Below are 20,611 nucleotides of genomic sequence, written 5' to 3'. Positions count from 1 at the left end.
TTACTGCTAGGCACCTCAAATAAACATTTAACCAAATTATAACTTTTGCAAAACAAAGCCGTTAGAGCTGCCTTAGGCATCAACAGAAGAGAACATATCTCTCAACACAGAAGAGACACCCACTGGCTACCTAGAAAAGCAAGAATCCTCCACTAAGCACTCACTACTACGCATAAATGCATTTCTAACACAGCACCAACCTACCTTAACCAAACTATATACCATAAAGCCACTGGGAGAACTCTCAGGTCCAGCAACAACACACACCTTCACATCCCACGCTTCACCACCACCAGAGCAGGCAATTCTCGCTTCCCAAAAGCAGCACCGCACATTTGGAATATACTCCCCACCCACCTCACCAACGAGAGCTCCTTCCACAAGTTCAAGAAGCAACTAAAAACTTGGCTATTCAATAAATACTAACCAACCATGCACCTCAACGCAACACTCACGCTATTGTAACAAGACTATGCCAACCGTAATATATGAATACGATGTAAATAACCATGTCATTGCAACTTAATTCTTCAAGCTGATAATACCAAATATGTATGTTCAAGATGTATGTACACCATGATATCTAAGGGTTTGGGCGTGTAATCAAATGCAATAAATAAATAAATAAATAAATAAAAAGGTTCACAGTTCAGTGGTGACTACTGAATTGAGTGCGAGTCTCTGAATCCTGCCGAACTACACCACTTTAGATTTTGTAGCTTAAATTGTTACAATGAAGGTTGTTTTTACTTCTCGCCAACTATAAGGCAGTACAAAATGCATGTATGATCTAATAGTTGGCTTGGAATAACAAAATTAAATGGTAAAATAATAAATTAAACATCAAATGCAGTTATCACTGGGTGAGTGCAAATATGTCTTCAACCTAAAAGAGATTGCTAGCCTAAACCAAATTAATAGAAACTAAATTAAATGGAAAACAAAAGTAAACAAAAGCAGGATTTTATGTGGTTTCAACTGTTCTCAACAATTGAGAACAAAGATAGCTAAAAGTTCTCAAACCCAGTTGAGAAGCCCCACACTCATAGACATGTGCGATTATTGATTCACCGACTGCATGCATGTCATTGTAAATCTACAATATTTTCCCTCTTTATACCATTACAGAATCGAGGAAAGCAGAAATACAAATGCAGTTAAGCGGTAGTCACCAAACAACTATATAACCACACTCACAGCAGAAAGCATCTACACCAATCAGGCCTAAAAACTGGCCAGAAAAATGGAGAACACAGAATGTCACTTCAAACAATAAATACAAGTCCATGCTCCTAACCGGAATTGTCATTCGAGCACATTCTCCAAATGAAAACCCATGGGAACAAGCACCCAACATGCAATGACAACCACATTCATCAATCAATGAGGCAGACACACAAGAAATTAAAAGTACACATCTTTCTATCTCCATGTATATAAAAAGGGGACATTTGTGGGTATGTGTGTGTGTCTGTTCGAAATGTTCAGCATACTTCTCAACATGCTACAAACCTGAAATGTGGCATGTGGGTTGGTTCCGTGGTGTAGACAATGTAAACAGTATAAAATACACATTTTAAGATTTATTTTTTTAAGCTGTCTGCAATGCTTACCCCTGCCATATGTGGATGTGTGTGTGTGTGTGTCAGTTCGAAATGTTCAGGAACTTCCCAAAATGCTACAAATCTGAGATTTGGCATGTGGGTAGGTTCCATGGTGTAGCCTTTTTTAACAATACTTTTTGAGATTTGCCTTTTTAGGCAGTCTGCAGTGCTTACTCCTGCCATATGGCTCTTCACGCCATAGCTCTGCAGTAGTTCTACATTCATTGTTACTAAAGTTCAGCAGTTCCTGAAAACTTCAGCAGTTCTCCTAAACTTTCCACACTATCAGCATTCTAGCTGAAATTAGATGCACTCATTTGTTAAGTCATGCGGTTGGCACAAAAGAGAGCTTTCGTAGTAATGCGGGTGACAGGAAATGGTGCATGTATTTTCAATAGTGTCCGCAATGACGTTGTCCGTCACATTGTGGCAAATCTCTCATGATAATTACAGAAACTTAATTTCCCACGGAAGTTGAGGAATGTATGCCATCTCAACAGTACAAAGCTTACATGCTTCAGCCATACACGTAGGGGTATGGCACTTCAACCTTAAACGCTTTAGCCCTACATATACAGCACTTAAGTTGAGGTTGCTGCTGCCTGGGCTGTAGATCGAGACAGCAGTAATGTTGCTGCAGAATCCCAACACTCCAACTCAAAGTAGCTAGAATCGATTTACGGGATTCCTGCTTTTCTCATGGTCAGCTTTATGTGGCTTGCTCAGAGTTAGAAACAAAGTACATTTGTTCATACTAGCTCCGACAGGAAAGACTAGTAATATTGTCTACAAAGAAGCATTGGTTTCGTTCATTAAATAATATTCAAACTAGAACTGATGTAGGGATTACTGTGCAAAGCACGGGTACGCCTGCTAGTATTTTAATAAAAAAAGATAACACATACTGACATACTGAGAGAACGATACACATCACTCATTAACACAAGGGCCGAAGCTGAACCCACTGAAAAGCATGATATAAATTGTGATACCTGAGTGACATCAAGCAGTCACTTTGTCTTATCTGTTTACCTCCACCCAAATGCCAAATACAGTGTACACTAGCAGCTCCAGGCATTTGGGATCACCTGTCCCCATGACCCACACAAAGAAACCTGCAGAAATTATACAAAACAACCCCCACTCATGCAACACAGAACAAATTTGGCTTACATCACTCTACAACCAACTACTACACAGCTATTACCACCATGCTACCTATATAAATATTCATACTGCTCATTGAGCTGGAATGGTTGGACCTGATGCTCCTGATGCATTTGTGGAAAATGCTTGGACCTGGAGGAGAAACAACGACACAGAAAGTTCCACAACCACAGAACATTCTGGAAATACACACAGAGATACAGACTCAGTAAGGACCCTGTGTGTAGCCTCCCACACATCACACCTAAGAAGATAACCCTGCATTCCATGTCTGCTGCACCACTGAAACCTCTCACTGCCTGACATTATTATACAGGAGGCTCACTACACCAAGGCACATGGCAAGCCCTGGAAATATCCCAACCCTCTGTCAGCAATGGAGTATGGAAAATCAGAGAGGCCCTAAAGACATAGGTGGCATGATACACTTCTTTTTCAAGCATCCCAAAGGACATTCAAACCAGCATACAGCCCTCTATGACTGCCGCATTCACCTACTAAAACGGTAAAAGCCACACCAGTCTTCACATACAGCTGCTATTTGATGCACAGCTAAGGCTCAACTCCTACCCTGTATGATTACTAGGATTGTGCAATGATGCCAGAATCCTAGCTAATACCCTGCTCTCAAGGAGCACAAAGAATGATTGATACACGTTCAGGGTCCTGTTAGTTAAGTCAAGGGATAAACACATGTGTATAGGCCACTGTATCCAAGTCACCACACGCAGATGCCTAATTGCACATAGACAAGAGCAGTGCAGGGCAAAACACATCATTCTTTTTGACTTCTCAGGTGACAGAGCACACCATCGGAAAACATGGCTTATGACGCCATATAGCAACTAAGCAGAATAGAGATGTGGCACCCCAGCAGGGTCCACCCCCATGGCAGACCACCACAAAGTGAGTAATTAACATGTTAAAGCAACTGTTCATATGCCTGTACTCAGCCACATGCCAAGGCCAAGCCACTCCACTGAAGATTGGTGACCTAGTGCAAGTTTGAATCATGTTGCAAAGATAGCCACAGTCAACACTACCCATGCTTGATCAGTGCATATGGCCTATGCCAGAAGTGGTACTAGACCCAATGTTCAAAGTCATGCACAGACACCCACCACAGCAACATCATTCAGGTCTGACTGGGGACATTAGGAATACAGACATATTGTGGGGCATGAGATGAGAGCACAAGAAGTTCAGGTAATATACATGGCTCTACAGAGCTAAACAGATACAGATATTTTTCAGAATCTGACCATAAGGAATAATGGGAGACCTGGTTAGTCCCCCTACTGACCCTAGTATTGTCCATCAAGTGCTTCAGCTGATTTATTTATTTACTAATTGACTGGTGATTTGTAAGCAGATGAACATTTAGAGTATGGGTTAGTGATATGGGCATGAAGCGAAACAGTCAAGGAGTAAGTCCATTGTATGGCAAACTAACATGAAGCAGATATCAAGTGTGTATTAATGTATGTATGGATTGTTTTTTCTAAATCATAAAACTAGCTACAATTAGAATGTTGACAGGGACCTCTCTGGCATTTAGTCATTTTTGTCCCATGCTTGCCCTACGCAGACGGTCATGTAGCACCATATAAAGCTCAAAAGGGAGGAGATCAAAAAGAAGTTACATTTTCATGACAGGATAGGAAGCTTAGGATAGACCGTGGATAGCAAAAGGAATTTTGTAAAGATTTCTTGGACAGTGATAATGGAGGATGCAGTGCCTCTGTGGAGTAATTGTTGCCTGATAGCAGAAGGTCAAGGACGTTGGCAGCTATTTGCGGGTAGTTGATGCTTTGAGTGAGGTCATAGGGACTGAGTGCAGTAAGGATACTGTTCTGTAGGTGTGTGGTTTGATTTCAGCAATGTCTTTATGAGAAAGAGCATATTGGTGGTAATGATGTCACTGATTTCATGTGTGTGCATCACATGCTAGGGAATATATGCCATATGTGCTGCAATTATGTCATTTACCTAAATATGTACATGGATTTTCAAACAGTTCCATGAGACGGGATTGCATGCTTCTAAAATGTAATATTCTACCTAAACTGGAGGTTACTGGAGCCTGCACAAGTTTCCAATTTAAGCTACAACTTGTCGGTGTTATCTTAGTGGTCAGGTTGAAACTATTAAACACTTTGTACAGGTATTGTTGGTATGCAGAACAAATATTTGAACATGCACACATGTAGTATGAACACAGATGATAACAATAATGACGTATGGGATGAGGTAATGTTATGTAATGATGCTATGCTGATCCATCGGACCAGTTGTCTGTGGTATGAGATCGAGTTCTTCCTAGAGATCAGGTAGGGGAATCTGTAATTATTGAGGTTTAGAATTTGGTCCTTCTTTGTTTTTGTTATTGTTTATTTATTGTACATTTATAACCTTATTTTCAGTTTTGTAACCATGTAACCATGTAAATTATATATTAGAGAATGACATTTTGTATTACATGCTATTTATCTGCATTGTTGATAAATACTTAATAAAAACAACATGTAATGCAGAAGATAATTCAGTCTGGTATCCATCTATTGCAGCTCCATGTGTGTGAGAGAGATATGAAAATGCTGTTTATTAGTCTATCGAAGCACGCTGCACAATTTTGAGTGGGGCGGTGGATGTAGTAGGGAGCTTGAAAGCCATGTGTTCCCTCTGTCTAAATGCAGCAGTACTATGGATTAAAAGGTGGTTCTGAAACCAAGGTGTGTTTTATTTTATTTAAAAGCCCCAGTTGGTGCTAGACCATTGTAGTCAATGGTGAATCACACAGACCTGGGGCCTCATTCCGAGTCGGGCGCAAAGGGATACCGGGCACCGTTAAGGACATCGGTGCCGGTAATCCCTTTGCGCCCTACTACGAGTTCCCTTAGCGGGTTCCTTCCTTACGCCTGGTTTTACTAGGCATTAAGGACGGGACCCGCTAAGGGAAATCAGAGCCAATAACGGTACCGGAAATCGCGGTACCGTTATTAGCTACTTCCCCCTTCCCATTGAGCCCTATGGGGGCTGAAATGGGAATGGGGAATGGTTTGGTGAATGGGGAGTTACCAGTCCCGCCAAGGTCGGACTGGACCGGTAAGTCCCCATCTCACCAAAGCGGACACGGTACCAGTATGGGAGGTAGTCATGGTGCAAATAGCGCCATGACTACCTCCATACTCGGAATGAGGCCCCTGGTGTTTTGAGGCTAGTACTGATATGACCCCTTTGTGTTGTATTCTGATTGGCCATGATTGAATGAGCCGTTGTTTGGCTGGATGTTCAGGAACATAAATTCAATTTTGGTGAGGTTGAGTTTTCAATATGTGCTATTCATCCATGAGCGACTGTTCCCAAGTCAGTGGTTTTATTGTATGATGTCTTCAATCCAGCTGACCTTCGGCTATGTCTCTGTGTGGACAGGAAATTGATGTATTCAGATGTATGGGATTTAAGGCAAGCTCTGGGAGTCTCTATATATGGGATGAAAAGGACTGGCAACAGAATGAACCCCTTTAGGAATCCATGTATGAGAGGTCAGTGCAGTGATCTGAAGCTCCCCATCTGGATGAATATATGTTTGAGACAGAGCAGGTAAACCACTCATGTATGGCATCCCTTTCATTAGCAGGGTAGTGTCTGGTGGTAATAAATCCATCTACCAACTAGATGCAAAAAAAACAAAAAATCAATTGCTTTGTATTCTACTCAAATGTCTCTAGGGATTCCTTTGGGCATGGGGGCATTAATCCATCGATATACCCCAATTGATCACAAAGGTTGGGCAACAAGGATTAGGTCCTTGTCCTCAAATCCCACTGTGCTCATTCTCCAAGTGTTTGGAGAGAAAACAACGATGCAAATGACAGGCGTACGGTACAACTTTCTAAAAATCTTTGCTCATGCTTTGGAGTCTTCTTGTCCTGGAGGGGGTGGGGAGAAAGGGAGGTATGTTTCCGTCTCCATTTTCCCCTTTGCCTTAAAAACCACTCCAATTTACTCCATTGTGGCCTTTTCATTTTTCTGTGGAAAAGCATGCATATTTCACAGGAATCCATTGTAAATGTCACCTGCCAGACATAAATGGCAGGCAACGTTTACTCATTTACTCATGTTGCACTGTGGAGGGCAAAAGAGGGCCGTAAAGGTGCTTCCTTCAATATTTCACAACTCCCGTTTGATCTAGGTGGTGCAAATGAATACAAAAAAAACATATTACACAGCCACAGTAGTGGCTGTGTAGTTATGGTTAAGTTGCTAATCCCATAGGAAGAGCACTTTTTGGGCGGCCTATAACTTCGCTCCCCCTGGACGAATCCTCACCAAACTTTGCAAAAAAAAAATGCATATGACTCACTCTGAATTTTTTTGCAAAGTTTGGTGAGGTTTGGTCCAGGGAAGGCAAAGTTATAAGGGGGGTCCCAAAACTTGTTTTTTCCTATAGACTGAATGGGGAAAAAACTTTGCTCACGTCTACAGCTCAAACCGCTCGACGGATTTTCATCAAATTTGCGGCAGGAGCAGCGGCTTGGTCCCGAAAGCGTGCTTTTGTACATTTGGTGAAAATCCATCCAGTAATTCTTTTTAAAACGATCAAAAAGTAGGTCACAAAAAAATGGTAATGTCTATGTCCGCTCCGTGGACACACTTCCCTGTTCGCTGCGCGGACAGGACACTGATTGGGTAATTGGCTTGTGTCATGTCCGCGGACATGCAACGTGTCCGCTGATTGGCTGGGATGAAGCGTGAGGGTCGTCGGATTGTTTCGATGCACCCGCCATCTTGGATACGTGTTTGTTGTCTGCAGACATCGCGATAAAAACACATTAAAAAACACAAAATTGCACTTGTCAAACTTATCACATAATCTCTGGGGAGGTGAGGGGTGATGAGGATGGGATGGGATATGGCTGCAAGAAGCATTACAGAGTAATACTACATTCCGAATGCCCATTCCGCTATATTGTTTATATTGGTTCCTGAATATTTATTAATATTAAATAGAAGCAATTTCAGTTTATTTTACACTCTTAATTAAAACGCTTGATGTTTATAAATTGATGTGCTTGTGCTACACCCAGAGCGCGGCAAAGAAAGGGCTATTCATGCCTGTGTTAAAATGTAATTAAACTAATAATGGAGTCAGACTGGCACTCCTAGAGCCTGGCAACTCAGGCAGCCACGCGCACTGCCTGATGCAAAGACCTGCCCTGCACGTGCATTAGAATAACAGTTCTCATGGATGCGGTGAGGCAAGTTGTTGCAAACTAAGAATGTATGTTGATTCGGAGTGAAGGTCACCAGCTTTGAATTTTTACTTGCGAGCTAAGGAAGCCCACGCATCGGACACACAGTATAAGGTTCAATTGATTTTTGACCTTGAGAGAAAGGGACAATTCCTAAGGGAATTGAATGAAAGAGGTTTGTAATAAACCTAAGATATGATAAGGTTTTCCATTCCAAAACTGGGCTAAGGAACATGTAAATTCAGTTCATGAAAAATCGTTGGTGCGAACGGAGTCTGCGTTACGGTCTGAGTTAAGCCAAGAGAATGGAAATGGTGAATATAATGTAAGTTTGATTTTTGACGATTTTATGCCCGAACGAGCATACATTTATGATTATCTGACCATTATTTCTGGGTTACATTCTACTCGTTTGTTCTGTGTGGCATATTGCAATGAAACGCAAGTACAACCTTTGTGTGTAGTGGTCTTTCTAACGTGCACATGGGCAGTCCAGCATCGAGGTGCATGTAGACCACCACTCGGTTCCCCGAGGTTCAACGTTAATATTTCATTAAAATGCCATGTATGAGCACCTAGAATTGTAGTGTCAGCTTCCGTATCCTGTTTAGAGTTGATCATACTACATAGCAATGACCTCGGAAGCAAATTGAGTACCACTTTCCACGCTGTTTTCTCTCTGTTGAGATTGTTTCATGTCTGTGCTAATCGTTAGTTTAAACTCTATGCCGAATTAATAAGTCAATAGATAAATTGTAACAAAGATTGGCTAGTGAGACACATTTCTGTTATGTTTTCGAAACAGGTACATACTGCCATTCTGCGATTGTCATAGATTACAGATGCCAACTGACGGGTTCTTTAACCAGCAGCTGCAGATACTTGTGAACAATTGCATATATTTGACTGTGTTTTGGGACGATCGCCAAGGGCCTATATGCCCTTACGCTGTACTAGAGATTAGGAGCAACAGAACATCCTTTACGGTGGTCTAGCCCCAAGTTGATGCACAAGCCCTGGAATTCACTGTGCGACCCAAGCGCTTCTTTTACCCAAAACGAACACCTTGTGTAGGCAAAAAGTACAACGCGCGACTCACGATAAACATTCTGGATCACGAGCAAAGAAACTAATTTCCAATTTGATTGAATATGGCAATAGTCGGATGTTCTCAGAGCGTTTATTGTGAAATAAAAGTACTTTACAAATTGTACAGTCTTGCTTTTTCCTTTTAAAGTACGGTTTAATATTTCGATTTGTAACGTGGTGTGTTGTGAGGCCATGTATGTTGATTTTTGGGTTCTGCATCACGTCACATCACTTAGGTGATTATGGGCATGTTTGGCTACGCTGCCAAGGAACGCAATGAGAAAGGTGGAGAATATCACTAGGTTTGGTGATGTGAGGCTCACGGGCTGGGCATATGATTTAGTGACGTCAGGGCAGTTCACCTTAGGCCGATGCAGCAACGGATAAGATTAGCACAAGATGGCCGCGCCCTGCTGCCAGATTTTGCATGTTTACAAAAGAGGAAAACTAAGGTAAGGTGCATTGGAAATGTTTGTGCAATCGATCAATGTATGTATAAAAATACATGCCCGAACCCTCGGGACAATAATATTTTCGGAGCTTTGCACTTGTCAAACTTATCAAATAATCTCTGGGGAGCTGAGGGGTGATGAGGATGGGATGGGATATTTCTGACCTGATTGCGAATGAGTTTAGAAAGTTTGGTGGTATTCTGTCATGAGGGGGGAAAATTAGAGGGGGGGTCCCAAAATAATGTAATGGCTTATAAATGAGGTGCCATTTGACGAATCTACACTTAATTTGGCAAACTGATAATAGATCTAGATATAAATGTTTTTGCGAAGTTTGGTGGGATTTTGTCCAGAGGGGGCATAATTAGAGGGGGGGTGCCAAAATAATGTAAAGGCTTATAAATTTGGTGCCATTTGACACATCTACACAAAGGTTTGCAAAAAGATTATAGATCTAGATATGAATGTTTTCGTAAAGTCTGAACGGATTTTGTGAAGTGGGGGCTAGGTTATATGACGATTGTATGTGAATTAATTTGACACTTTTGAAAAAATAAAACGTGGGTGGATTTCCAGCAAACTTACGTAAGGCGCATTGGCAAGGATCTACAAGCCTGGTTTTGCAAATGTGCCAGTGTTTTATTATTTGATAAGTGTCTAGCCGTATACCTTTAGTGACTGAGGGGTAGCTTGTGGCCATGGGCAGTGGCCAGATTGTCTCGTTCATGGTATAAAGTCATGATCCGGACAATCTGGTTATGGCCATGACCACAAGGGACAAAACATAGGATTAAAGTGGCCATGTGCACCTGGGACTGGCTTTGTGGTGAAGATATTCGAAATTAGGATAGATCTGAAAGGGAAGAAAAATGTGCTTGTGGTAATATGGTCATAGGGTTCTCTTTTTGCCTTCTGCAGGCTGCCATGGAAAGCGAAGAGGGCCCTGTATGGAACACTTGCATTCTCTTTCCATGGTGGCCATGTTAGAAAATGATTTTCCTTCCTACACCAGGACGCCACAGGAAGCAAAATTCTCTTTTTTAGCACCTCGCATTCCCGCTTTGGGAACCTAGGTTGATAATGGCCTTTATCCCCCATTTCAGGGGCTGGAATGGGGGGATAATGGTCAAGAGACCTCATTATCCACCCTCGCTTTGCTTGGGCTGATAAGTTGGACTGCTGGCCCAGTATCCACCATTCCAGTCCCTGGAACGGAGGATGAACGCCACAATATTTCCATTAGCATAACACAAAATGCAAATGGAAATGTTGGAAAATCTTATTGAGTGTATGTACTTTACAGAGAAATATAAATTAGATGGAGTCTATGGCCATCATTACAACACCGGCGCTAAACCATGGCGCTATTAGCACCATGGTTGGTGCCGGTGTTGTAACGGGTCTGCCATGGTTCAATGGGGAATTACCACCCCATTCCAAGGTTGGCGGGGCGGTAATTCCCCATTGAACCATGGCCCTTCCCCATTCCCATTTTTGCCCCATAGGGCTCTATGGGAATGGGGAAGGCGCTAAGTACGGTACCGCAAATTGCGGTACCGTACTTAGCACCAAGGTCCCTTTGCGGGTCTCTACTTTAACGGCTGGTGTAGACCAGCCGTTAAGGTCGGGTCCCGCAAAGGGACCTCGTAGTAAGGCGCTAAGTGTTTAACGGCACCGCAGCCTTTTACGGCGCCGTTAAACACTTAGCACCAGGGTCGTAATGAGGCCCCTATATGTTTTTTTTTAGTTCTATTTTTTAACTGTGAAAGGTGGTTCCTAAAGGAACATTTATTTTGTTTTTGAATGCATTTTTTTTGGCAGGAGAGCTTAGAACGAAAGTTGGGGAGGGAAATAAGGGAAGGTAGGTGGACAGGGGAAAATGTTGTGCGTGTGTTATTTCTAAGGTAGGGGACAGTGTTTCTCATGCTCCTTGTTTACATCAGTGGTGGTGTCTCTTGGGGAGGAGGGATGGCATTAGTTGATTCTATTTTAAGATAAATAGCAGTTTTGCTAAAAGTATGTACTGTGTACTAGATTATTAATGGATGAGTAGGAATAGGTGTTGGAGCTGTGCAAGGGACATTTTGAAGTTGAAAGTTCCTAAATCAGTAGAAAATGCAGTTCCAAATTGTCTGCGAAGCACAGATCTTATTGTGAAGTGCGTACGGGTTCTCGGACACGTCATTATGCTGCGCGCCAGCATATGGTCATGTGGCACTCTCCAGACGGTCTGCAATGAAGTCAGATGTTCGTAGACATTATGGTTAAGTTGCACTAATAACAACCTATGAAATTCAATGAAAAAACCTTGTTAAGGGGACGTTATGGTAAGTTGGGTTCTCGGACACGTCATTATGCTGCACGCCAGCATATGGTCATGTGGCACTCTCCGGAAGGTCTGCAATGAAGTCAGATGTCCGTAGACATTATGGTTAAGTTGCACTAATAAAAGCCTAGGAAATTCTATGAAAAAACCTTGGTAAGGGGACGTTATGGTTAAGTTGCGCTACTAAAAACCTATGAAATTCAGTGAAAAAACTTTGTTAAAGGGACGTTATGGTTCCAAGTAAAAAACGAAAAACCCCTGAAATTCGCCAGTTATGGTAAGCTAAGCAACCATAACTCGCACCATCACCGTGCACTGCTAAGACTAACACCCAGCACATCAAAGATGACATCACAAATATCATGGGTGGTTTGAAGGTCTAAAAACATTTGAACTTTTCCAGAGTTTCACGTGGATAAAATGAGAGGTCACCTAAAGGTACAAAATGGGAGGGATGCTGCTGCCATCCACCAGTGGGCCCTTTACCATTCAACCTTGCCCTATGTGGCTCTGGCAAGTCTGCTGGGCCTGTTAAACTGAGGGAGGTTATCAAGAGCAGAGATGGGAATGGGTTGGTTTGTAGCGATGGGGGGTGAGAGAAACTGGTTTTTGCTTCAACAAAAGTTCGACCTGATATTGGGCTCAGTGACCCACATAAATAGGTGGTTCACCTTTGGAGAAGGTCACCCAGATTAACCCACAATGCATTCACTGTTACCTTGTCCTGTGATTACTCTTTACATGGCTTGGTGTATGTCTACGTACACAGCAAACTCCCCTTTTTTATAGTTCACTCCAATAACATTGATATCATGTTTATCTTTTTACATGCACAGCTTCATACTGCATGGACAGTGACCTTGCATATGGTTTCTAGCATTGCTTTATTCACAGTTATATCCGTTTGCTACTGGTGGACTTCGTGCCTGCTCCCTTTCATCTGTGCAGAACATCTTCTATTTACATTCTTTTTTTTACTACTATTTTATTTATTTATAGTTTTTTATACAGCGCTACGTTCCCACAGGCCTCAGAGCGCACACATTTTAGTGTCATTTCTGCTGGCATTGCCATAGTGCAGTGACCGCTAACCATTAAGTTACTGCAGCACTTGGCGACAAAAATCCCTTGTAAAAGGTGCTGTGAAAATATAGTATTTCTTTCAGTCGAGATGATCCTTCAGCTCCATGGTCTCAATTCTCTCGAGAAATATTACAGGAAAATAAATGACATGTGAGAAATGTGACAGTGGCAAGAGGCTGCTGTACGACCCACTGGAAACCCTTTATCTACTGCATGTCATTGCTGCTGCTGTCAAAACAGGCCTTTTCATCTGCTAATCCCATCTCATGCAGTTTGAATGGATCGGTGAGAATGTCAAATGTCATACGCTGTCCATTATCCTTTTGTATGTGTAAGAGTGACAGTTTCAGTTTGAGTAATTATTTGTAAATATTTTATGATACACGTATCTGTTTATCTGTTTAAAAGAAATATCGTGACTGAAATAAATACATCACTGACGTGGGAATCTGTTAGAAGCAAGACAAACTCGTGATGAGTGGGTTAGCCTACCATCTGTGTTCGTATTTAGAGCTGCTTATATCCATTTGAAGCGGTACTGTAATTGACGTGTTGCTTGAGAGAAAAAACAGCAAGGAATGGAGACAAACATCTATTCGAAACCCATGATTTATGTGAGCAGAAGTCCACAAAGACTGCATTGCTATCATGTTATGCGTGTCTATTTCACGCGGACTGCTTACACGTGCAAATGCTGCAGTGACTTGTCTGAACTGGTGATAGTAAAGAACCTTTTTCTATTGCTGCTGGAAGAACACGGGAAAGGAGGGACCAAGGAGCCCCCGCCTACTAACCTGGAGGCCAAAAAGGGGGACTTCAATGCACCAGTGATAGCAGCACCTGACAACCCCGCCACCTGTCTAAATAATACCCATGTTAATCAGGCAAGGCTGGGTTGCACTAACGCAAACAAAGAGGGCCCCACAACTGAAAATGCCCCACGCAAGCAATTGCCCCTGGACCCAACAGACCCAAGTGACAGTGAACACACCCCGAGCTCACAGAGGTCCATTCCATTCTCACAGACCCCGATATGGCGAACAGACGGCGTTCCTAGGGTTAATGGAAAGTCAGTCGCGCAGTGGAAGCACTCATGTAACATCTATCCTTATGTCCGAAACTAACAAGTTGATAGCAGTTTGCATGCAGGGGGCGGGGGTCAATATTTTTACACAAGGTCCCTAAATTGGCCCCAAATCACCACAAAACCAGGGAATGCCTTGCAAACAAATGCACTCTTTGTATCGGGCCATCCAGGGCTGCCTATTTGTAAAACAGGAGGGGGTTCTGAGATGTACTCTGAGATGTACCAGGTTGCCCCACAAGGGTGAAAGCATCCATGATTCTGTCTGTATTAACTTCAGGGAGCCAATAGTGGTAAAAGGTGTACTGGGCTTTTTTGGGCGATTTCACCCTCCAGCTAACAGTGTGATTGAAGTCCACGGGGAAAATGGCCATGCCCACCCTGAAAATAGGCTCCACTGGCCTGTGCTTTCTGCTGCAAATACAGTCCCCTTGGGGAAAAGGTCATGGGGCAACCCCTCTGAGATTAAACTCCAATGTCAACTGATGAGCCACTTGCCCTCCCCATGCTTGTGAAAGAGTAATCCGCAGGAACTGAGCCCCATTCATGGCAGAACTAGGATTGACCGAAACAGTGCATTATCTAATTATACTATTTATGGAATGTATAATTTATTATTGATGATTTATATGAGTCATGATGTACTTTATGGCCTCAGGCTGAAATAAAGTTATTGATGATGATGATATTGCAAATGTACTCTCAGTTTCTTTTCTGTTCTTTTAGAAGCGTTTCAGCCTTTCATTGCTCATCAGTGTCTTTTGGACCTTGCAAGCTCGCAGAGGATGGTCTTTGATTGGATGAAAAGCTTTTTTGGAAGGTACTTTTTTTTGGGAGTGACATTTGTACGTATCATTCTTTTTTATGTTCACATATTGAAACTATTATAGTCCCAGAAAATGTCTGAAATAGGCATCATGCAGCAACGTGAGGTTTTGTCTATGATTTTGCTGCTAGTTGTTTCCCAAGCCTTTTGCAGGGGATATCATGCATGCTCTTTCCAGAATGAGCATGGGCATTTTGACTTGAATGTAGGTTCATATGGGTTCAGGTATGCACCATTGCCAGAGCATTATTGGGTCTGAGATTATAAAAATTGCCCTAAGAAGTCAGCAGCTAAAGACGTTAGAAGGGGGTAATTCTCTCCATCAAAGATTGCATATCATTACAGTGGTGGTTTTCTCAGGATGAATCATCTCAGGTGCCTAGGTGGGTTTGCCTGGAGAGAGCTACTATGGCTTCCCCAATGTCCCTTGCTGACCTTTTAACTTATTAAAGGGAACAATATATTTACTAAATACTCCTGTTTTTCGTCATCCATCCTTTCCCTTAAGATATGTATGCTTCCATTAATAGGTAAGCAATCCTCATACATATCCCCATTAATTTGGTATAATCCCTTGATCAGAGTCAAGGGTAAATCCATTTGCTGGAGGCAGTGGCTCTGTAAGGGCATCACATTTTGTAATCAACTATTCCCATTACCTTTGATGAATTTATTGCCAAATTCCATATGCCTGATTCTTCCTTGTCGCAGTTTCTTACAATTATTGCTGCAATTGTAGAACATTTTGAGACACTGATGTACAGTTCCAATAATCCTGATGCGCTAAGATTAGTTCAAAAGCTGAACTCTAATTCAACTGCCTCTATGTACTATAACATCCTATTAAGTACGTCACCTACCTCGAGGATTGAATGTCTTCACAACGATTGAAGAAGAGATTGCTTCAAGTTGGATCATCAGTTTTGCTGGCCCCTCCAATGGCAATGTATTTCTAAAATGACCAACTCTGCCACTCTGATTCAAACCTTATTCTTTTTTCATCATAGAGCCTTTATCACCCCTATTTCCCTTTTCAAATGTGGTCTATCACCTAATGGTAATTGCTGGAGTTGCTTGCAAGTTCAAGGTTCTTTCAAGCATATGTTCATATAATGTCAATACTTTAAACCATTTTGGAGCTCTGTGTGGAATACCATTAAATGTATTATTAACCTTTCCATGGACTTCTGGATATCTGTTTGATTTATGCTTACTGATAGCAATCCAAAATATTACAAGTCATTGGAAAAAACTAAACCAAATTCATTATAAATTCTGGTGGAATTCTATATGCAATATTCATAGATTAGAAGGCTGTAATGCATCCACACCTGACTTACAAAATAAGTATCAGTTGAAATGGCAATCTTTCAACGATTATTTATCCGCATGAATTCTCATTAGTATCCTGCAAAGCACTATCCAGTAATAAGACTTGTTACATTTGTACCCTAGTCTTCACCCCCTCCCTCCTTTCTTCCTCTTGTGTATGTTCTGTCCAGTTGGTGTTTTGTCTTGTTGTGTGTAATGTTTTTCCCCCCTCAAGATTAAAAAATGATTATCACTGTTTGAAACTATACGTTATAAGGTTACTTGGCTTACTTTAGTATACATTTTTAATTTACATTGTCAGCCTGGCTTACATATACCATCATTCTTGATATATGAAGTTTGTATTATTGGCCTTGTATGCCTAAATGCATCCAATAAAAAAGATTGCATATAATTAATTTTCTTGAACTCATTATGCATTGTAATAAACTGTTGTGCAACGTAAACATCCAATTGTGTTTTTAACACCAAATCTTTGCATTCTGTATATAAAAAGCCTGCAATAATGGTGTTTGAGGGGATCTTTTTGATGTGAGAACATTCAAGTTGGAAGTGCATGACGTGATTTTCTTTTATTCTTTAGCATTTCCACAATGTTCATATATCTTAATAATTAGGATTAGCAGTGTCCTTGTTTGTATATCTCTATTCTTTTACCTGTGTTGTAATAGCCACTATCTCAATCATATATTCATGCTATTTTCACATTTGCACATTTTCCAGAAGAAAATATCAGGTTCATTGCCTATGTTCAAATCCTCTTCTGTGGTTGTTTAATATTAAATGTTTAGTACATTTTCTTGTTATTTCCAAAATCTTAATAATTATTATTTTAAAAGGTCTAATGTTCTTTCATCGGAAGTTGTAATTTCAATGTTTTTTTACGAGTATTTTTGACCAAAAAAACTAGGGGGATTTGGAAAGAGTATATAAGGAGTGGCGGGTTGGGAATAGTTAGAAAACAATAGCAGATGGGGCTGAAAGGGGGAAGCCCTTAAAATAAAAATAAATCAATTTCAATGAGTTTTTTCAGTAAACAATGCTCATAAAAAACCATTGAAATTACAACCGTTGATGAAATGACATAGAACCATTTTAAACATGGTTCACAAGATATCTGTTATCATGATTAGAAAGGCAAGACACTTCAGTCTTTATTGCAATCCTGAAAGCCTCCACATATTTTGCAAATCTGTTTAATTACCACCATTTTCTGAACTGTCTATTGCTCAATGATTCATCCAATTCAGAATGTTGCTTATAGGTTATAAGAAATAACATTTGAGGAATTCCTTCCAGTAAGAGCATTTTCACACAGTCAGATACAAACGCAGTCCATATTTCTTCCCATTGTATCAGAATAGTTTTTGATTATATGCAGAGGGTCTAATAATGAATTCAGGACAGTGCTGGAGGAAACGGTTTAAATCATTGGTCACTCAGCTACATATAATAATTGTCCATGACCACTAATAGTAGGGAGTTTGCAGGACCACTGCACCCTCCTGCTTGACTTGTTGATCCTCTCACATGTTCATTAAGCCTTAATGTTGCTGTCCAGTTTGGGAAGCCAAAGTAGCAAGTGCTGGTAATAAATCTGAGGTTGTTTCTACAGAGTTTACCATCTCTAACATGAATGGTTTGTGATCATCCCAGTGCTGCTTTCGGTTGAGCATGATTCAGTAAAACAACAATGCAGGAAGAACAGCACACTTGGCCACCACATATCTCAATGTATATTTTTAAATTGAACACTGTAGTAGCATGTGTAGGCCATTACTCTGTCCAGTATTGAAGAAGCATTCTAGTAGCCATAGCAACAGTGAAAGTACACACTGTATAATTCAGGGAACATCAATCACATTTATCTCAATATGCGTATGACATTATATTTGCTAACTTGTTTATTAGTTACTTAGTATTAAAATCCAAACGTTGCTATCGGTATTAATTGCCAATCGTATCTGTGAGATTATGTTTAATCTATCATCTTGGGAAATAGTATACTTTAGAGTTCTCATTTTCTAACACTAAAATAAACAAATGTCAGTGTGTGTGTGTGTGTGTGTGTGTGGTTATTTATTTAGCGCACACGTATCTTAAGATCAATAGGATGCTTTAAAAGGAGCAATATATTATACAGTACTTTGGGAGGTTAATGTCTTGGTTAAGCATGAGCTGGCAGGTTCGAGTAAAACTCAAACCCCTCAGAATTCAGAGAATTCAATTGAGTCAGGTTTTCCAGGTTTTTCATGAAGGCTGGAGCTAGCTGCTTCGACATGTCCCACCCCCTCTCCTCCATAAAAAGGGTGCATTTGGAGAACTTGGGAAAGTTGGCTCTCAACATTTAAAAAAGCTGGAGCACATCCGCAGAGCTCTAGATAGGGCAGGGATTATGTCTAGCTAGGTACACATAATCTTTTTAGTTTGAAGGCGAGGATGTCACTCACACATATTTTTTGTAGGTGGAAGAGAGAATGCTAAAGCATTCTTCATCACAGATTAATTTTATAAGAAGAGGAGAGAGAACACAAAAGCATTTTTAGTCACACATTCATTGTTTAGGTGGAGAAAATAGCGCAACCAAGCACTCATACCTGATAGCATACCAATGCAATTCTAAGTGCACTTCCTTTTAGTATTTGGGCAGATTCCATAAATAAAGTTATGTAGACAATAAAAACACTTTGTACATTAAAACAAACTTTAAAATATGTATTTCCCATTCTTTATTGCATTACTTTTTTTTGTTGTCTATGGTACATGTTTGTGTATGCCAACAAAGGAATACATTATCGGAAAATAAACTGTACAACAACAGCATAATTTGTAATTTTGTGCATTCATAGTGTTGCTTGTTGGGCAGGGCCCAAGTAACCATAAGTTTCACGGAATCGACTTTGCAGGACTTTTTTTTACAGGCTTTGCAGGGATTTCGCTCAGGCTCGGCATGACACTGCAAGCGATCGGGCGCCTTGTGCGAGACACCTTTTAGAGTATGGGCCGGGCTTACATAGATACCCAAATAGGGGCGGAACATGGAGAATGAGGAAGAACAAGGGAAAATGTAGGTGTGTTGAGGAATGGTCCACACTAAGCAATCGCATGCTCAGTCCACCACAAACCCAACCGAATTCATGGATTTCCACGCGCAACCTCACGTCCGGAAAAGTCACACACAAACCCTGTGATGCATGATAGCAAGCATAAACGTCAACGCGCAACGGATTCAATGTGTATACGCTGTTCTCAATGGCTGATGACCAGGTGTATGCTAGGTACCGGTTCCCCCATGTTATCCTAGACCTTGTCAGGAGGTGGGAGCAAGGCTTAGCATCACCCACAATCCACTCCCAGGCATTCACCCCTGTTGAAAAAGTGCTGCCTGCTCTACATTTATTGGCCTCTGGTTCCTTCCAGCATACTACGGCTAAAGTTGGGATATCGCAAACCACACAATCCCACTGTCTCCACCAGGTATTAGCTTGCATAACAGCATGTGTGTGTGTGCGCAAGCACATATATATGCCCAGAACGCTGAGGGAAAGGCAGAGAGTTTGCCAGGAATTCTATGCAGTAGCAAACTTTTCAGGTGTACTAGGAGCACTTGACTGTACACATGTTTTTACAGCACCCCCATTTGATAGAGCACATATACCACAATTGCAAGCAATACCATTCCATTGCAGGTAGTCTGTGACTCTAATGGCATTCCAATTTACCTGGCAGCATGCATGATAGCTACATCTACTGCCACTCACCCTCCACTGGGCTCTTGCATTTGGAAAATATGGCAACACCTGGCTCATCAATGATCTTGAACTGTCACGCACATGCATGCACGTGACACACTGAACAACAATGACAATACATGTCAATAACAGCCATGTACAAATTGTTAGGGGACTGAGTCTACCCGCAATTACTGTTCATTATGATGCCATACCAGAATCCTGCCACACCAGCTGAGGCAAGATACAATTCAGCACATGGAGCCACTAGGGCCAAAGTGGAGCATACATGCGGGTGCCTAAATCATGTTTCCGCTCTCTTGAATAATCTGGTGGAGTTTTGCTATATGCCTCACCAGTAGTCTGCACAATCATAGTGGCAGCATGTGTACTGCAGAATGTCGCCTTCAGGCCCCACCCTTGCCCTTGGCTGGACAAAGGGCATGTGGAGAGGCTGCAGGCAGAAAGCTGGTGCAAACATACTTCACCCAAAAACCTGACCCTGTGGAGCACACACAGTGAGGCCACATCCCAGGTGCCATTCAATGATGAATTGGGGCCTATCTTCCATGCCCATAACAACACCCTGAGAATGTGTGTCTGGGATAGACAAATTGTGTCCATCCTTTAGACATAAAATAACATGCACAAACAGTGCACCT

Source organism: Ambystoma mexicanum, chromosome 6p (assembly GCF_040938575.1).
Source record: "Ambystoma mexicanum isolate Mex_15411 chromosome 6p, UKY_AmexF1_1, whole genome shotgun sequence".
In the NCBI taxonomy this organism is placed as follows: domain Eukaryota; kingdom Metazoa; phylum Chordata; class Amphibia; order Caudata; family Ambystomatidae; genus Ambystoma; species Ambystoma mexicanum.
This window is presented reverse-complemented; position numbering follows the sequence as displayed.